Source organism: Paramisgurnus dabryanus, chromosome 2 (assembly GCF_030506205.2).
Source record: "Paramisgurnus dabryanus chromosome 2, PD_genome_1.1, whole genome shotgun sequence".
In the NCBI taxonomy this organism is placed as follows: Eukaryota; Metazoa; Chordata; class Actinopteri; order Cypriniformes; family Cobitidae; genus Paramisgurnus; species Paramisgurnus dabryanus.
Window position 1 is genome coordinate 10,070,189 of NC_133338.1, and position 18,589 is coordinate 10,088,777.

At 41.7% G+C, this 18,589-nt stretch overlaps 1 non-coding gene across 1 annotated transcript; it reads right to left on the reverse strand.

The window, feature by feature from the left end:
• Positions 1 to 2,118: 2,118 nt before the first annotated feature.
• Positions 2,119 to 2,191, reverse strand: trnak-cuu (transfer RNA lysine (anticodon CUU)). The gene has a single exon. It is a non-coding gene; the product is annotated as a tRNA-Lys (tRNA).
• Positions 2,192 to 18,589: the final 16,398 nt, after the last annotated feature.

Below are 18,589 nucleotides of genomic sequence, written 5' to 3' on the forward strand. Positions count from 1 at the left end.
CCCTCCCCTGTCAGATGTAAAGTCACTCCAAACTTTTGGTAAAACTTGAGAGCCCTGCTTTTAACCCTAAAATAATCAACAACATTTAAAAACCGCTAATGCAGGTTATTACTAATAATTTAACATAACCCTTAAAACAAGCAATGTGAAAGAAGTCAAACTCTTAAATTACTTGAGATTTAAAAAACAACACAAACATTGCTCACTGTTCTGGAGATGGTTTTAATTCTGATCATCATTTAATTTTTGAAAAACAGTCTTATGAAGAACTTGCAAAGCATACACAGCCAAGCTCATTAAATGTCCTTGCACGTTTGCTTTAATTCATCGCTGTGCAGTCCGTGAACTTGCACCATAGTTTTACATTTTCTAAAAACACAACTCTGAATAAATTACAAGTGTAACGGTTGTGAGAGACTCCTGCTGCTCCGGCATAAACTGTATCCTTGCACAGAAATAGGACAATTGAAGACTGGAAAAATTTTCCCCGGTCTGTTGAGTCTTGATTTCTGTTGACACATTCAGATGGTAGAGTCAGAATTTGGCGTAAACAGAATGAGAACATGGATGCATCATGCCTTGTTACCACTGTGCAGGTTGGTGGTGGTGGTGTAATGGTGTGGGGGATATTTTCTTGGCACACTTTTGGCCCCTTAGTACCAATTGGGCATCGTTTAAATGCCACGGCATACCTGAGCATTGTTTCGAGTCCATCCCTTTATGACCACCATGTACCCATCCTCGGATGGCTACTTCCGGCAGGATAATGCACCATGTCACAAAGCTTTATTTTAATCATTTCAATTTTGGTTCTTGAACATGACAATGAGTTCACTGTACTAAAATACCCCCCCCCCAGTCACCAGATCGCAACCCAATAGAGCATCTTTGGGATGTGGTGGAATGGGAGCTTTGTGCCCTGGATGTGCATCCCACAAATCTCCATCAACTGCAAGATGCTATCCTATCAATATGGGCAAACATTTCTAAAGAATGCTTTCAGCACCTTGTTGAATTAATGCCATGTAGAATTAAGGCAGTTCTAAAGGCAAACACAGTATTATTATGGTGTTCCTAATAATTCTTTAGGTGAGTGTATATTGCCCATGTGAAGCCCATGCCTACATGTAACCCATGCTGCCCAGATAGGACCCACGTGGGGCCCACATATGTCTGGGATACGACTGGTTCTTCACTTCACTCTGAAATTAAATGTTTTAATAACGTGCTTCATTCTGGACGTAATGAATTAATACATTATACAAACCCTTACCCAGACGAAACAGAACAGAGATTGTACAATGTTAGAAGAACATCTAGATTCGCCACTAGAGGGGGCGCGGAAATCACGTTCATGACTCTGAGGTCAAATGATGCAAAAATGCGTTCCTCTAATAATTGTATATAAATGTTTTTAGAGACTAGTATTTTTTATTTTTGAAGCATTATATTAAGATCCACTTACGATGCATCAAATGTTTCTTTTCTCCGTTTTTGCAGTGTTGATCATTAAAGCATCACAAACGTGACCGAAGAGCGCATCAATGTAACGTTTAAATAAGTTGTCGGTGTAAAAATGTATTTTCTATTTTTTTTATTAATGTATAAATAGCAATTAAATTAACCCAACGCCTTTTACTTTTTTTTGTCTGTGTCATAAGAATATGGCTTTATAGGCTATTATGTATATATATATATATATATATATATATATATATATATATATATATATATATATATATATATATATATATATTATAATGTATTATAATAATGGACGTTAATAATTATTATTAACCTACAGTATGAAGTGTTAACCAAACAAAAATTTGATGCATGATGCCCAAAAAAATACTTTATTAACAGGAATGCAGAAAACATACATGCAGTCAAAGATTAACTGCATGTGCTATAAGCAATGTTACACAAGCCTACGCTGCCAGCCTGAACATGACTAGACACAGTCCTTACAATTCCATGAAATACTTTTGTTAACATTGGCGCTATTGTGGTAACACACGACGTACGCTTGCACTTCGGTATAATATTGTGTAGGCTATTTATTCAAAAAATTACACAAAATACGTTTTCAAGTTTGATTAAAAACGAAAAGCTTGACGCCCAACGTGGGGCTCGAACCCACGACCCTGAGATTAAGAGTCTCATGCTCTACCGACTGAGCTAGCCGGGCTGGTTGCGCACATGTAAATAAGGAAATGAAAGTACAGTACGAGTAATGTAACCTAATGTTGCCTAATGTAATAAAGTGTTTTCGTTTCACAGAGTAAGGTTATAAATTGAGAATCAAGTCTTGATACCATTTAAGACATGGGTGCACTCTACAGCTATTTCTCCAGGGAGGTAAGTTAAATTACCTAACATTCATTCACATTATGAAATACTTTGTACCGTTTTACAGGAAAATATCTCTCAACTGTTCTTGGTGTACCATATAACTTTACAGTTTTATGTGTACTAGCATAACTACGTACGGAATCACCTTTAACCCTTTCTGTGCTGATTGTAAAAACATGGTAATGTGTAAAACAAATCTCAGTGTACGAAAATTGCAGGGTATCTGTAATATCTAATGCATAAAAGTGTGATTTTTATGAACAAAATTTTGAATGAGATAAGAGCTGGTTTGTTGTGGTGTTGCACAGCATTCAAGACCAAATTAAACCAAAGTACATTTAAAACCACTTAACCTTTTTTGATAAAGTATTGGCTGACCAACTTTTCATGGGCGTAATTTTCATCTATCAGTATTGGGGACAATAAACGTAAAATTTCTCCAGAGTCATTTTTGAAGGAGATACAAACAAAACATCCAAAAATGTACTTGTAAGGGTATGTGTACACAGGAATAAGCCTAATATTCTTCTTTAAAGCCATTTATTTTTGCAATGTTTACCATCAAGCCGCCACTGAAATTTGAACTTAATTTTAAACGTAATTACTCTTAAACTAGGTAATGTTATTATAATCATGGACTCATGGAAACATACATTGGTTATCATAATTTTTGTCAGAATTATTTTAATTATTTAATAATGGCTTAATTTGTATTAAAGAAAAAAGGATCAAGTTATTTAATGTTAAAGGTGAAGAAAATAACTTTTACAGCTGACTGGAGTTCCACAACAACGGAACAACTTACAATGTTGCCAACTTATTTAAAGGCAAGTTGTTTTGATGCTAAAAGTTACTAAATGAGGTTGTGATGTCATTGGGAGATGACATCATTACATAACAACATAAAACTGTATGACTGCGCAGAATAGACGATGACTTTCCTCAAACTGACTGGCCATCTTTGACTTTTGTGGACTAAACCCCACTTCCGGTAGACGTCCAAATATAATCAATAACAAACAGAGTCCTTTTACAGTAGTTTATTTCTGATTACAGTGGAAATAAATGACAAGTGTACTACCTTCATACAACTTAACGTTACTGTGAAAAATTAATGTAACAATGTTAGCCAAAGCAGTGGTTCTTCTCAAACTTTTTTAGCGTGCGGCCCCCCTTGTGTGTGGCGCATTCCTTCGTGACCCCCCCAAAGAAAATTTATGACAAGAAACTGTTTTAAACTCAACTTTTGATTAAACAAAACAAAAATTAAATGATATGAAGTAGTGCTGTTGGTTATTTTTTTAGGTTTAATTGCACAGAATTCATGATAAATAAATTTATTTTATAAAATGTCATAAAACTGGGGCCCCCTGGCACCATCTCGTGGCCCCCAGTTTGAGAACCACTGAGCTACAGGTCCTTGAATTCTTTCCTGGCTGCCAAACATCTCTACACATCCATGCTCGTCATCTCCCCTCATCTTTAGCAAACCAAAACATTTTATTTTTGACAAGGTATTTGTTTCAGAGATCAGTTTAGACACTAAACAGACAGATAAATAAATACAGAAAGTTTATTTATATTTCGAATGCACATATAAATAAACCTTTAGTTTTGAAAATGTTTTAATAAACTATTAAATTAACATTTTCTACTATAATTCATGTTATTAATGTTAACAAATGGACCCTTATTGTAATGTGTTACCAAAGCACGCTATTGCTGTGGCTGGTCATCGAGCTAAACGTCACTACTGCTGAAATCACTTGTAATTTTGCTGCAGGCATATAGGCTTGTATGAGTGAGAGAAAACTTGCACTGACAAATCTTAAAATATGCCAGTGCCATTAATTTGTCTAACGATACACAGCAGTAATACCTTTATCTAAGGCATGTTTATAAAAGATGCTTAAACATCTTAATTTAACTAAGGCCTAGTCCTGGCTTTTGCTAAGCCTTTTCTGTGAAACCATGCCTTTATGTTTGTATTATTTATAATACACATAGGGGCGGTTTCCTAGACAGGGTTTCTCCTAGTCCCAGACTAAAATGCATGTTTGAGCTGTTTTAATTTCAAATCAGCTTGCCCTGACATATTTTAACATATATTAGTACCATTTATTTGTTTTAAGATGCACACCAGTATTGTTTTTTGTATGTTATGTTTGGAAAAAACTACTTAAATGTCCTAAAATAACTAAGGCCAAATCCTGGATTAATTTAAACCCTGGCCGGGAAACCGCCCCATGGTTTTTAATGATAATTTAAGAGGGATAACTATCAGATGGGGGGACCAAGCCTTCTGTTCTCTCTCCTGAAGCCAACAAGGAAGTGATTAAAACTGCAGTTCATTGACTGGCAGCTAGAGACAGGCTTCAAAAGGAAGTCAATCCCATAGACTGCCCATGTTAAAATGCCCAATTTTATAGCAGAAATAAATAAATATGTTTACAGCCTGGTATAATTTTTTCTGTCTATAAAGCTGATTTTGCCATTCATGGCAACTGTAAGGAGGGTAGTTTTTTGTAACTGATCTGTTTGAATTATATTAAGCCTCAAAGTTCATAATTGAGTAAGTTGAGCTCTTTAGAAACCTATACCGGCGACATCACTGACACTACGTCCAAACAGTCTATGGGTGGGGATGCAACTTTTTGCCAACAACTGAAACCATTAAAGCTAAGCATGCAGTAGAATGGAATGATCTAAGTTTGCATTAGTCTGGACAGACAAAGTCTGTTGTGGAGAAACTGCTTTGTTTAACTTTTCTAAATCACATCTTTGGCTTGTATTCACGTAGCACTTGCATGTTGATTCAGCTCTGTGTCAAAAGTAGGCTTATGCATTCAGAAAGTCTATGAATGCTTGTAACCATATTTGATATCACACCCTTCAAATTGTGATTTTGAAAACCGTTAAGGTCATTTCACATTGATGCAAAAAGTGGAGCAAATAGCCCGCAAACTGTGCCTTTATATCTGTCACAAAGGGCGGGCAGAGAAGCAGATTTAGATGCTGAATTGTAATCCACAAAATTGAAGAACATATGGAGATACTGACAAACAGGATTAAATTTAATAACAGGAAACATAATACATGATACAATTACAACTTTACACTAAACAGAACATTACAAATAACACAACATCTGACAACACCAAAAAAAACCCCACAGTGACTATTTATGGGCAAACAGGTATAACGAGATAAGAAGAGGGAAAGCGAGGGAAGCTTTTATTACACAAAGCATAAACAGAAAATGAAAGTAATACATGCCTGTAAAGCATATATATTATAGAGGGCAAAGTTTATTCTAAGCCTTCAGCAGACTGAATCAGTACTATTTAAACAGATGGGTATAGTCTGGAGCTACTTCTTTGGTGAGGTAAGTTACTTAACATTCTTTTACATTAAAGAATACAGCAGGAAATGTTGTTAAATATTGATGTTAAGTAGTCCCACAAATGAAATAAAAATGTGTGGAAAATATTGTAATATTTCAGTAGTATAAATCAAGTAAAGCAGATCAGATTGTGCCACATGTTATTTGTGACCATGCCTGTGAAAACATGTAAAAAGTATTTTTATTACATTTTTTATCTTTATAAATTCTTCAAAATAAAAAAAGGAAAACTTTGACACATTGATGTCGTTAATATTGACTCAGTAAGGCCATGTCAAAGATTGAATATCATAGTAAAATTAACCCAAATGACAATAAAATATTATTATATATAAATACTGTACAAATACATTTTTAAAGCTTTTTAAAGTACATTTAAGCCTTTTATATTTCAATCCAAAGAAAAACATTCACATGTTACATTTTCAGAAAAACTTTATTTTTTTAACATATTGTGTTAATGAATTAAATAACAAAATGAAATTAAATAATGATATGGGAATGGTTGAAATGTAACTTTAATTTTTTTGGGGGGGGGGCATTTTTGCTTTTATTGGATAGACAGTAATTAAGGAGATGACAGGAAAGTATAGGGTGAAGAGAGGGGTATGGGATCAAGCGTGCCGCACAAGCCCTGAAAAGTGAAGCCAAAACGTCTCGATCGCCCCCCAGTGACTGGTCCCAGTATAGGTCATAAACCCCGCCTCCCCATGTTATTCAATGGGACTTGAGACCAACTAAAAAAATTCATTACACTTCAATTATCTTTTTTCCGAACCTAGTTTCTGTCATTTATTGTAGTTTTTATCACACTGATGCAAATTCAAATGTTTGATTTTAAAATAAGTTTGGTTTTAGTTAGTTATTTTATGATATAAAAACGGTGGTGTCACGTCATGATTGACAGCTGTGATATCGTGTGATATGCGCATTCTGCGAGAGCGAGGGCGGGGTTTTGATTTCGCGGGTTCACTTCCTGCTCACTACTGCGCATGACTGGTCCCGAAATCGCTATTGCGCAGACTCAAGAGCCAAGATGTCAGCGCCATATCGGGACTCTGGCGGCTTCACTTTTCACCAATGGAAGGGAGCGAACAGGCGTCGTCCATCTTTTTTTACAGTCTATGTATGGGATTGGCAAAGGACCTCGAGCTGGGATTTGAACTCGGGTGCACCATGTGTCGGAGCACCATCCACTACACCATTGGCTGCGACTGAAATTTAACTTTAATAATTATTATTTCATAATTATATTATGAGAATCATTGGTCATTCAATGGTCATTGAATTACTATGGAAACTATGGAAAAAAGTTTTTGCTTTTGCTGCTGTAGAAACCATAAATCTGTTTATCTTGGAACTGTAGAGATTAGACCAATTGTTACCTAAGATATCAACAACCTAATATATCAAAGTATTGTGAAAGTTAAAAGCAGTACTCTTGTGGTCTACGCTGATCAGTCTGTGCAGTGCTGCATGCAGAAGTAGTAGTTCTCATGCAGAAGTATGCGGAATGCAGAAGAATTAACATCTAGCACACCGCTATGTTGGCTTCAGTTTAACATCATTTTTATACATTTGCAGAATGTACATCCACCAGAAGCGACAGTCAGTCAACAGGCTGAGAAGTCAACCCCAGTGAGTTCAGCTGAGACATTAAACCAAGGTACAAAGGGCAGTCACTGGAGACAGGCTATTGTCCTAAAATAACAAGCAAACTACATTTTAGCAACAACTATTTACAACATTCATAAATAAACAAAAATTATTTATTTTTCCATTCTACCCTCTCACAGACTGGTAAACAAGAAATAGTTAAAATGTGAAGATACTCAAAATACATGAATGGCTCCCTTATCATACTGCTCTATTTCAGACACTTTAAATTTGAACCAGACAAACTGGGGAATACCATCCACCTCTTTATACGAAAATGTTGAAGAAGTAGACAAGAAAAACATCCTTGTGATATTTAATGGAAAGAAAACAGAGGTTGACATGTACCCACTAGAAAAAATCTCGGTGTTAAAGCACAAAGCATGTGAAATGGCTGGAAAGAATCCAGATAAAATGACGCTTATTTTTGAAGGTAACAAATTGCTTTTGATTTCGATAACTGTAAATTTACCTTTGTTTTTTTTCACGGTGTAAAATGTGTAACCAAAAGGAATTAAATTCACCAGCTTATTATTTACACTTCTTGAAAGTCTTATGATTATTTATGTTTTTTTCAGGGGACGCGCTGGATGTAACAAGGACACTAAGCCAGTATCCTCGTCTGCGAGCAGGAAGTGAAGTTAAACTTATTCATGCTTGCTAGCATGCAGTTAGACATCCCTATATCTGTCATCATATATCCGTTTCAAATGAGCTATTCATTTAGCCTTATAAACTGCATAAATCACTCTGTAGGGTCTAAATATTGTCTTCTGGTTTATAGTGGTGTTTTGATTGGTCAGTTAGTCGCTTGGTCAAAGAAAGGCACCCTTTATGCATGACTCAAATAAAAGCTCTTTGTACAACCATTATAAAATATTTAATTGTACATTTTAGACGCTTCTAAAGGAATGTTAAGCTATATCGAAAGCATTTGTGGCATTCTGTTCATCTGTCATTGCCTGTAACACACCTACCTGTACCAATAGAAAAAGCAAACATAGGTTTGCCACACTGATCATTTTCTTAGGTTTTTTCAAGCTTTTATCTGTTTCACAAACTGTGGGATGAGTCTAAATAATTTTATGGTGAATAATGACAAATTACAAAAACATTATAATTTATGACATTTAACAAACCTCCACTTTTAGAAAAAAAAGTAAAATATGTACCCCAGCTACCCCTTTTTAAAAACCTACAGTTTTGCACATTAAGGATTCATATTAGTACCACAGAGGTACATATTGGTAATGTGTAATTACCTGTATACCTAAAGGTACATATTATGACCTTATTAAAGGGTATTTGACCATTTTTTCTAACACTGTGGTATACTGTCACTATCACACTCACAAACACTCTTTGTAAACACTTTACAATATAAGCATTCGTTTATGAATTAGCTTACATGAACTAATAATTAGCCATATATTTTTACAGAATGTATCAATCTTTGTTAATGTTAGTTAAATCAAATACAATTCTAAATGTTTACAAATGGAAAGATCTTGTCAGTTGTTACCAATTGCAATAAACTTATCCCAGGATCAATTGTGTACATTTGCAATGTTTTGAAAGATTCCATTAGGAGTAATCTCTGCAATCAGTAGTTCAAAATCTTATGAGGGGAGTTTCTTTTTTGGAAATCCCAGGGGACCCCTTATTGAACAAAGCATAAACGAAAATGAAAGTAAGTATCTTGCACCCAGCGCAATTGACTTTGTCAGTGACGCATGTATCATTCGTATTTTGCTCCAGCGCACAGCAGGTTTTCCCTTCACAGACGCACGTCGGCAAACTAGGGAATGAACTTGATGCTATTTTGCAGTTTCAAAAAACAATTGCGCCACTGATCTATTTTAAGGGCGCATGCTTGACCATAATGTATAGCGTGCACAACGCGCACACACTTTGCTTATCTAATCTACACAGATGCAACAGTTATTTTTGCAAATGATAAATTGTTACAATAAAAAATATTAACACATGAGATAAGGAAAATAATTGTGGTGATAGTTTTTATTTATTTTGTGTGGCTGCATTAAAAAATTATCATGCAAATAACGATTAAAATATTTTCATAAGTTTGTTTTGTGACTGTATTACGTTTATTTTATGTAAATAATAATTAAAATGTTTCATAAGAAACCTTAATGTATGTGAACTTGATTTGTAAGTGTACTTTGGGGTTGGACTGCTTGCGTTTCTTGGCTTTCAGCGGTGAGGGTGGACGCAGCGATGTCCTCTGCTGGCGTCTGTGTAGGCAGATGCACCTCCCGTTACACGGCGTGGCCGATTTATGCTGGCAATCTTGGGATTTCCGCGTCTCCTGACATCATTAGGTGTGTTCGACTTCATGCGGCGCTGCGCAGACCGATCGGCGGCTGACTTGAAGCAGTGCACTGATGACAGCGATCACGTGCGTTTCAAGTTACATCCAACCTTTAGTTCCACTAATAAACATTATAAATTCATGTTTTAAAACAGGAAAAACAGTTTAATATGCTAAAATATGTTATATTGTGTCGTGTAATAAAATAAAAATGACATTAACAAACTCTATTGGTATTTTAATAATATAGGCTTTTTTCCCGTTATTTTCGGGTATACCGTATAAGCAGCAATTAAAATATTTGATATAAAATGTTTCTGGTTGCAACTTTTTATTAAAAGGTTTGTTTTATCAAATTCAGCATCTAATTCACTTAATTTGCGATTCAAAACAAGGAAACACACGCACACGTCACTACGGCAAGCAGCAGGTGTCCGGCTTGACGGCTCCGTCTTCAGTTCCTCCCTCGACTGCAAGCGGCAAACCTCGCTGACCGGTCTGCGCAGCGCCGGATGATCTCGAACACACCTATTGTAGCGCTTGCGGCGCAACGTCCTGGGGATGCCAGCTGATGAGACAATTGCGGCTATTTCCTCCAACGCCTGTTTAACCAACGCTGATTTGGGCGGGTTTCTCCGGTCCCCATACAAAACAACTTCTCTGCCTTTGACTGCTCTTACAAGAACATCGGTCTCCTCGGCTGTGAACCGCTCCTGGCGTGCGCCTGGTAAATCCATCATAATAATAAGGGGCTGGACACACCTAAACTTTTAAACGCGGCTGAAAACACCTTGAGGACGCCGAATGCCAGCTGTTTTTCAGCTGAGTGCCAGCTTTCTTCAGCTGAGCGGTTTGGTAGCTGTGATACTTCAGCTGCGAGCCGGTTGGTTACTGTGGTAATGTCCCGCCCCTCCTCCACTGTGATTGGGCGGCCGTGTGAGAACTGACATTGACGAGCGGAGCTTTTCTCCCAAAGTTGAATATCTTTCAACTCTCGACGCTCAGGGGTTGTGTACACTAGGGATGTGCATTTATGTCATTTTTTCATTTCGATTAATCCATAGGTCTGAAGAACGAGTACTCGATTAACTGGGGGCAGGGCAATCAAAGGGGCGGGTACACGTCATGGTGAAAATGAAAATATTTTTATTAAAAACACTCAAATAAAACTTAATTTCGAAGAAACTATGACAGAACAATGAACACATACTAGAGTTTTAATGAATTAAATGTTTATGAAGTGAAACTAAAGGGTTAATAAACACAAACCGAAGCGCTTTCTATATGACGCACTCTGCATAATATTAAGCCTTTATACAACATAAATCTACAACGTCCATCTATCTGCATAAATGCAAGACTTCAACTAAGTTTTCAACTAAGTTATCTAAAAAAAAAGAAAATTTAACTCCCTTTGTGGATGTGCATCATAAACAGCGCACTTTTAAGCACGTCCAGTCAAACCACAAGCTTCATAACATTAAGCAGCTTTAAGTGTTTTGCTATCATGCGCGTTTAGCTGTGTCGTTTCGTCCTCTTACCTCAGTCAAGATGTAATGTAAATGCTCGTATGGCTCTCTGGTATATCTTGACATTTGATGTTTAAATATGAGATGATAACCCATTGAACTTTTGACGGCGCTGTACATTTTGCAACTGACTGACTGTATTTCCGAAGATCACGGCATCCTTTTAAACCATAGTGCCTCAGTGATGTGAGGTGTGACCGGCTTCGCGGGCTTGCGGGCTGCCGCGCATTACGCGGACCGGCGGGTTGCTGATGCGCGGTCGCGCGGAATTATCTGTTTGTTTTTGAATCACGCATGGTAATGCTACTGATGTCATACGTTGGTCTGCGTAGCTCGACACGACGTCAAACACCCATCTCCAGACCCAGTCTACCACATGCGTCGTGACCGACGAATTGGGAATCCCTACCAAAACGCCACTGAGGGCTGACCTCTTCCAGTGTCTGCGTAAAGCCCTCCGGTTCCACTTAAGGATAAGGAGAATTAGGTTTTAAGGCAGAAGGCCAGGCACTAGATGTTCCTTTAACCCCACAGTAGTGCCAGCGACTGGGAAGCGCCCTATCTGAGCGGTATAGGGACGCTGCGGAAGCCACCGCCCCGTTAAGGGCTATTGGTGGGCGAAAGTCAACCATAGTTGAGGTATAAATGACAGCCGTGGCTGTGTAAGCAAAGCAGTGCTCTGCTGAGGGAAACGTGGGCTAGTAGGATTAACCCTACGGAAAAATACTCACAAAGGAACCCGGTGGGACGCGATGTGGATGCCCGAGCCAAACACAGGTTCGCGAGGATGCAGCTAGTGAGAGGCTGGCAGCGGATGCTCCGCAACATCAGGCTGCCAAGGCAGCGGAGGAAGGCAAAACAAATTATTACGCGTTTTTGCCTTGATGGCCTTCCATACTGAGCTCAGTTTGGAGCAGCAGTCGGAGGCTGCAAGCCGACCTGCGAGCCTGTTCTCTGTGCTTCCCCTAACGAGGAAAGGGCACGAGAGGAGACAGGCTCGACACGAACACTAAAATCTAATGAACGTATTAGGTGTCGCCCAACCAGCAGCTCTGCAGATGTCTGTTAGCGAGGAACCACGAGCGAGTGCCCAAAATGAGGCAACACTTCTAGTAGAGTGAGCTCTCAAATTAAAAAGACACGGAATGCCCTGCAGATTATAAGCAAGGGCGATAATAACAACTATCCAATGAGACATCCTCTGCTTAGTGACAGCTTTCCCTCTCTGCTGACCACCGAACAAACAAAGAGCTGATCTGAAGTCCTGAGGCTTTGTGTGCGATCCACGTAGAGGCGTAACGCTCGTACGGGGCATAATAAAGCCATGGTTGGGTCTGCCTCCTCCGGGGGCAGCGCTTGCAAGCTCACCACCTGATCTCTGAAGGGAGTGGTGGGAACTTTGGGCACGTAGCCTGGTCTGTGTCTCAGTGAGACAGCAGGACCAAACTGAAGGCACGAATCGTCAACAGAGAATGCATATAAATCCCTTAGTCTCTTCACGGAGGCCAATGCTAGCAGGGTCAGAGTTTTCATTGACAAAAACTTCAGACTCGCAGACTGCAAAGGATCGAACGGGGGACCTGTAGGGCTTCAGCACCATGGACAGGTCTCAGGAATAGAGGGAGGGCGCGAGGGGTTTAGCCTGCGAGCGCCTCTTAAAATCTAATAACCAAATCATGCTGGCCAACTGATCTGCCGTTAATAAGTGAGTGATGAGCAGAAATAGCGGCGATATCAACTTTAATGGCGAAGGGACAGCCTACCATCTAACTAACCTATGTTGAAGATATAAAAGCACAATGTTAAGCATTCTCTGGGGTCCTCGCGTTGCGAAGAGCTCCAGGTGACGAAAAAGGGTTTCATTTAAGCGCTTAAGCCCGTCTTGTGGATGGTGTTAGATACCGCTTGCGATAAATCACCTAAACCTTGCGCGCACTCAACGACCATACATGGAAATCCCATAGGTCGGGGCGCGGGTGCCATAATGTGCCCTTTCCTTGAGAAAGAAAGTCCTTCCTCAGGGGAATTCGCCAGGGAGGGGCTGTCGCGAGGAGCATTAACTCTGAAAACCAATTCCTGGTCGTCCAGTACGGAGCGACTAATAAAAGGCTCTCCTCGTCCTGCCTGACTTTGCACAGTGTCTGTGCGATTAAGCTCACTGGAGTGAATGCGTATTTGCGCATCCCCCGCGGCCAGCTGCGTGTCAGCGCATCCACGCCGAGGCTGCCCTCGGTTAGTGAATAAAACAGGCGACAGTGGGTATCGTCCGGTGACGCAAATAGATCTATCTGCGCACGACCGAACTTCTTCCAAATTAGTTGGACCGTCTGGAGGTGGAGTCGCCATTCTCCGGGGTGCGCAGCTCAGGAAAGCGCGTCTGCCGCTGTATTGAGCGAACCCGGAATGTGAATGGCACGAAGGGACCTCAGATGCTTCTGACTCCAAAGGAGGAGATGACGAGCGAGATGCGACAGGTGACGAGAGCGCAAAAACCGCCTTAACGGTAAATAACACAACAGTCGCAATGTTGTCGGTGTCGGCTAATACATCCTTCCCTCGCATCTCCATAGCAGAGCGTACAAGTCCCAGATATACAGCGCACCGCTCGCGGCAGTTGGGGTGCTATGCACACCCCTGAGACTGCAAGCCCGTCATACATGGCTGCTCATCCCGTGCTGGGGGCATCGCATGTGCTACAGAATGCCAGGAGACCCGAAATGCTGGGTCTGACCACGGGGTAAAATAGAAATGACACGCAGGTGTAATGGTTACACGGTGTATGCCGTTGCGCCACGCTCTCCTCGAGACTCGATCGTAAAACCAATGCTGAAGTGGTCTCATATGAAGCAGCTTGAGCAGTGTCACGCCGCAGCTGCTGCCATATGTCCAGGAGCGTCTGAAATTGTTTCAGAGGGATCGCGTACTTCCCTCGAATTAAACCGAGGCAAGTCAGAACTGACTGGTTGCGCGCTCTTGTAAAACACGCAATTAGTTGATCGAGTCTATTTCCATACTGAGAAAAGGATCCTCTGCACGGGGCAAAGTTGCTCTTTTCCCAGTTGACCTGATGACTTAACGAGCGAGATGCTGAAGCATTAAATCTCTGTGTTCGCGCACGTCTGCCAAGAACGAGCTATTATAAGTTGACGTAAACATAAGCAGAATGCGAACAACGCTCTCTCTCTCGGAGATTTTAATGCCGTGACTAGCACTTTCATGGAGACACGGGGAGAGAGAGACAGCTCGAATGGTGTACTTAGTATTAATATGTCCACTCCATGAACGCAGAGCGAAAAACGGTCTAAGGCGAGGGGAGATGGACACATGAAGTACACGTCTACAGGTCTATGCTGCAAACCGATCTGAATATTGAAATACGAGCCTCGGCGTATCATCCTAAAGGATCACATTTGTAGAGCCGGTGCGTAAATAAATCGGTCGTAACCCACCGCGTATTTTGGGTACTATGAGATAAAGGCTGGAAAAACCCTATCATCATTCTCGGTAAGAGGGACCGGCTCGAAACGTCCTTCGCCAGCAGGACATCGACTTTTGCACGCAGTACATGTGCATCGGACGCTTTCACTATAGTGAAACGAATGCCCGAGAATTTGGGGGAGTGCCGGTAATTGTATTTCGTAACCGAGGCGGATAGTGCGTAAAACCCAACGAGACGGGCTGGGAGCTGAAGCGAAGCATCCAGGGACCGTACGAGGAGAATTAACGACACTACCGAAATATCCGTGGTGGGGCAGCGAAGCGAGACAGGTAGGACTACCGGTGCATCTGCTGTGACAGCATAAACATCTACAGTATGTGTGTGTGTGTGACACTGACCTGAGCCCGCTGAGGGTGACGGTCGTCTGGTCTCCTCTGCGGAGAGCGCAGACTCCGATGAGGGTGCTGGTGGTCCGGTCTCCTCAGTGGAGAGCTCGGACTCCTCAGGACACCCACTGGCGATAGAGGAGAGGTAGGGTGAGGAGGTGTACGCTCACGGCTCTCTCGATCCTCCGGAGACCTGGAGAGGAAAGAGGAATGCACTCTTATGAATGGTTAAGTACCGGTGGACAGCCGGTGGAACATATGCAAACCAAGGATTTTCCACCCGACCCTCTACCGGGGGAAGGAGCGAATCACCTGAAGAGTGATCCTCTGCCACTCCGGGTCGCCAGTCTCTGGCCACTTAAACTCCCGAATTTCACGGGAAGCGGCTAAGCGGGCGGGGCGAGCTGCTGACGACCGGTTCCCCTGCGCTGCCGAGATGGGGTCCGAGGAGGGGAACGGAGGTGGCCGCCGCAAGACGCCGACAATGAGAGGCAGACTGAGAAGCCGGCGTTTGTTGGACCAGGGCAGATCTCTTCCGCCGGGGCACGACCTAGGAGATCGCCTCAGTCTGCGCAGCGGAGCTGTACGACTCCCCAGGCTCGCCGAAGAGGCCGGTCTGTGAGACAGGAGCATTCAGGAAGATGTTCTCGTCTGTGTCCGCCATGTAAGCCAGACACAGCCAAAAGTGGCGATCTTGAACCACTGTGGTGGACATTGCACGACTGAAGGTCGCGGCCTCCCTTGTAAATCTCTAAAGTCACTGGCGCAACGTTATTGCGTGCAGGGCTGAAGCCGCGTCTCCGTATGCCTGATGGGCAGCGCCCGTAACTGGACGACTGTCTATACAAACACGGGAGGGAAGGGTTGGGTGGTCCCTCCAGGAACGCAGCTGCAACGCAACCCCCCGCTCTACTTAAGGGATCCCCGTCCTTATAGCGGCTCCGTTGGTGAGGGAGGTGAGGGGTGAAAGCTGAACGGCCGAGACGGCCGCAAATCACATCAGCTCTTCGTGCCGTCGGGAAAAGCAGGCACAGGAGGTAAGGACCGTAGAGGCCCGGGCAGCTCCGAAGTACCAATCATGTGGGCGGGATGGTTCGGGCGGAGAGGTATTAACCCCTCCAACTCTACCGTCTTCGCCGCTCGAGCGGGCATGGCCGCCATCTCCGGGACGACTCCCCTTCGGAGGGAAAAAATGGGCACCCCTCTGATGCTGCAGAAGTGACGGGATCAGAAGGAGGTCCAATGGATTCGGCAGAAATCGCAGAACACGACTCTGCAGTCTCCACCAGAGCCTCAACCGGCTGAGGATGAGAAGGCCGGTAGGTGAAGGACGCATCCTCCGTCCTACTCAGCGTAGTGATGCGAAGAGCGTCCTGCGAGCGCTTGACAGCCGCACCATGGCGGCGTTCAGCACTGCAAAGGCGCGGACGTCGTTCCCATAGAAACGACAGCCGTCTCCGCAATCCAAGAGGGTTATGCTCTCAGAGAGAGAGCAAAAGCTCTCCACGAACGCAGCCTCGGCGTGCTCGATGCCCAAGCACGAAGACATCGCTCGTGACCGTCACTGGAACCCCTGTACTTCTCGCATCCAAGATCGCACGGAGGAAAAGCTATCCTGAAAAGGACGCTGATCTCCGAATATACGAGAGAGTGGCTGTCTTTAAAAAGACACAGAGCTCTCACGTATCACTCTTTAGGGAAATCACTCTTAGGTGCTCAGCTGATGATGCGCACAGGGAGAGGCAACGCACACACTAAACTCAAAACAAAAAAGATGCAGAGCAGTGGAATACTGCGAGCGTCCGCTGTGTCAGAACTGCTTGTCAATCAACTTCAGCAACCGTTCCCAGAAGAGCAGAGAGTAGCTTCACAGTAGCAGATAATGCCAGCTTTCGAAGCGAAATAAGCTAATTTCCATATTTGCACCTGTGGCTTATATACGCACCTGGCGGGGCGGCGCCAGCATTATGCAAATATCTCAATGCCAAGTTCATAGGCGTTTTAGTAGAGTACGAAGCAGATTGGTCTCTCTAAGCGAGTTCCCAATTCGTCGGTCACGACGTAACGTCGTAGTGACCGACTGAAAGGGAACTTACATTTCACCCTAAGGGCACTACTTTTATTGTAGTCATAAGTAAAGTTATTTTTTATGTCAAATAATATTTCACACAGAAACAAATTTGTATTACGTCTAGACTTACATTATCCCAACATTTACTAAGAAGCCTTTTCCAAAAATGAACAGTTCAGCTTTGTTGATTCTCCTTATAAACATCTTAATGAAAATGCATTTGTTGGTATTTCAGTTGCATCTATTTAATCCGCGATAAAATACGCGAACGCAATCTCTTCCATTGCTGACGTTTGCAGTCAACAACACTGCGAGATTCATGAAGCGTCCGGCTTACCTCCAGTTTTTTCACTCATCCCCTCACTGCAGCCGGCTACTCTCGCCTATATTTCAGGCAAGGCAAGCTGCATCTCAAACAAGCCTAATAGCAACCCGCCATGGAACTTACGCACTTGCGTTTAAAGGGAATGTTGGATGACGTTCTTATTGGTTTATTTGACTTTACGCCCAAAACACACCTATGAATAATGAACCTACTTCAGACTAACCCCTTATTGATTTGCGCCTGGCGCAAGAGTTATTTCTCCCGCCTGGAAAATAGCAACAGCGCCCCAAAATTCGCCCACAAAGTCACTTGCGCTTTGCGCTTTGCACTTGCGATTCAGATCGTTAAAATAGGGCCCATAATGTCTGTATATACAGGCCTAGTGGAAGGTAAGGTTTCATTTAAGCCGTCAGCAGACTGAAAATCTAATGCACTATTTAAGACATGGGTCTACAAAAATGAGAGAAATGAGAGTAAGGCATGATGTCTGTATATATGTATGTATGTGTATGTGTATGCATGTAGGCCTAGTAGAAGGTAAGGTTTCATCTAAGCCGTCAGCAGACTGAAAATCTAATGCATTATTTACATGGGTAAACGAAAATGAAAGTGAGACATGATATCTATATATATAGGCTAGTAGAAGGTAAGGTTTCATCTAAGCTGTCAGCAGACTGAAAATCGAACGCACTAAGACAGACTTTTTTGGTGAGGTAAGTTACTTAACAATTCTTAACATTAAAGAATATATCAGGAAATATCTTTAAATATAAAATATATTATATAAATATATTCGTATAGGCTTACAGAATTAGCACCTTTTCTTCATTTGTTCTGCTGACTGTTGGGAAAATAGTAATATAATACTAATACAAATTAAGTTAAATTGTACCACATGTTTGCATTGTGACCATGCCTATAAAAACCGAAACTGTTTTGTTCATAAAATCTTTATAAATGTTTCAAAATTAAATATAAAATGTTGTGTGAAAATGCTGATATCTTTAATATCGGCTAAGCCCATGTCAAAGATTAAAATCATAGTAAAATTAAACCATACTGTGATAAAATATTGTTTCAAACATTTTAAATA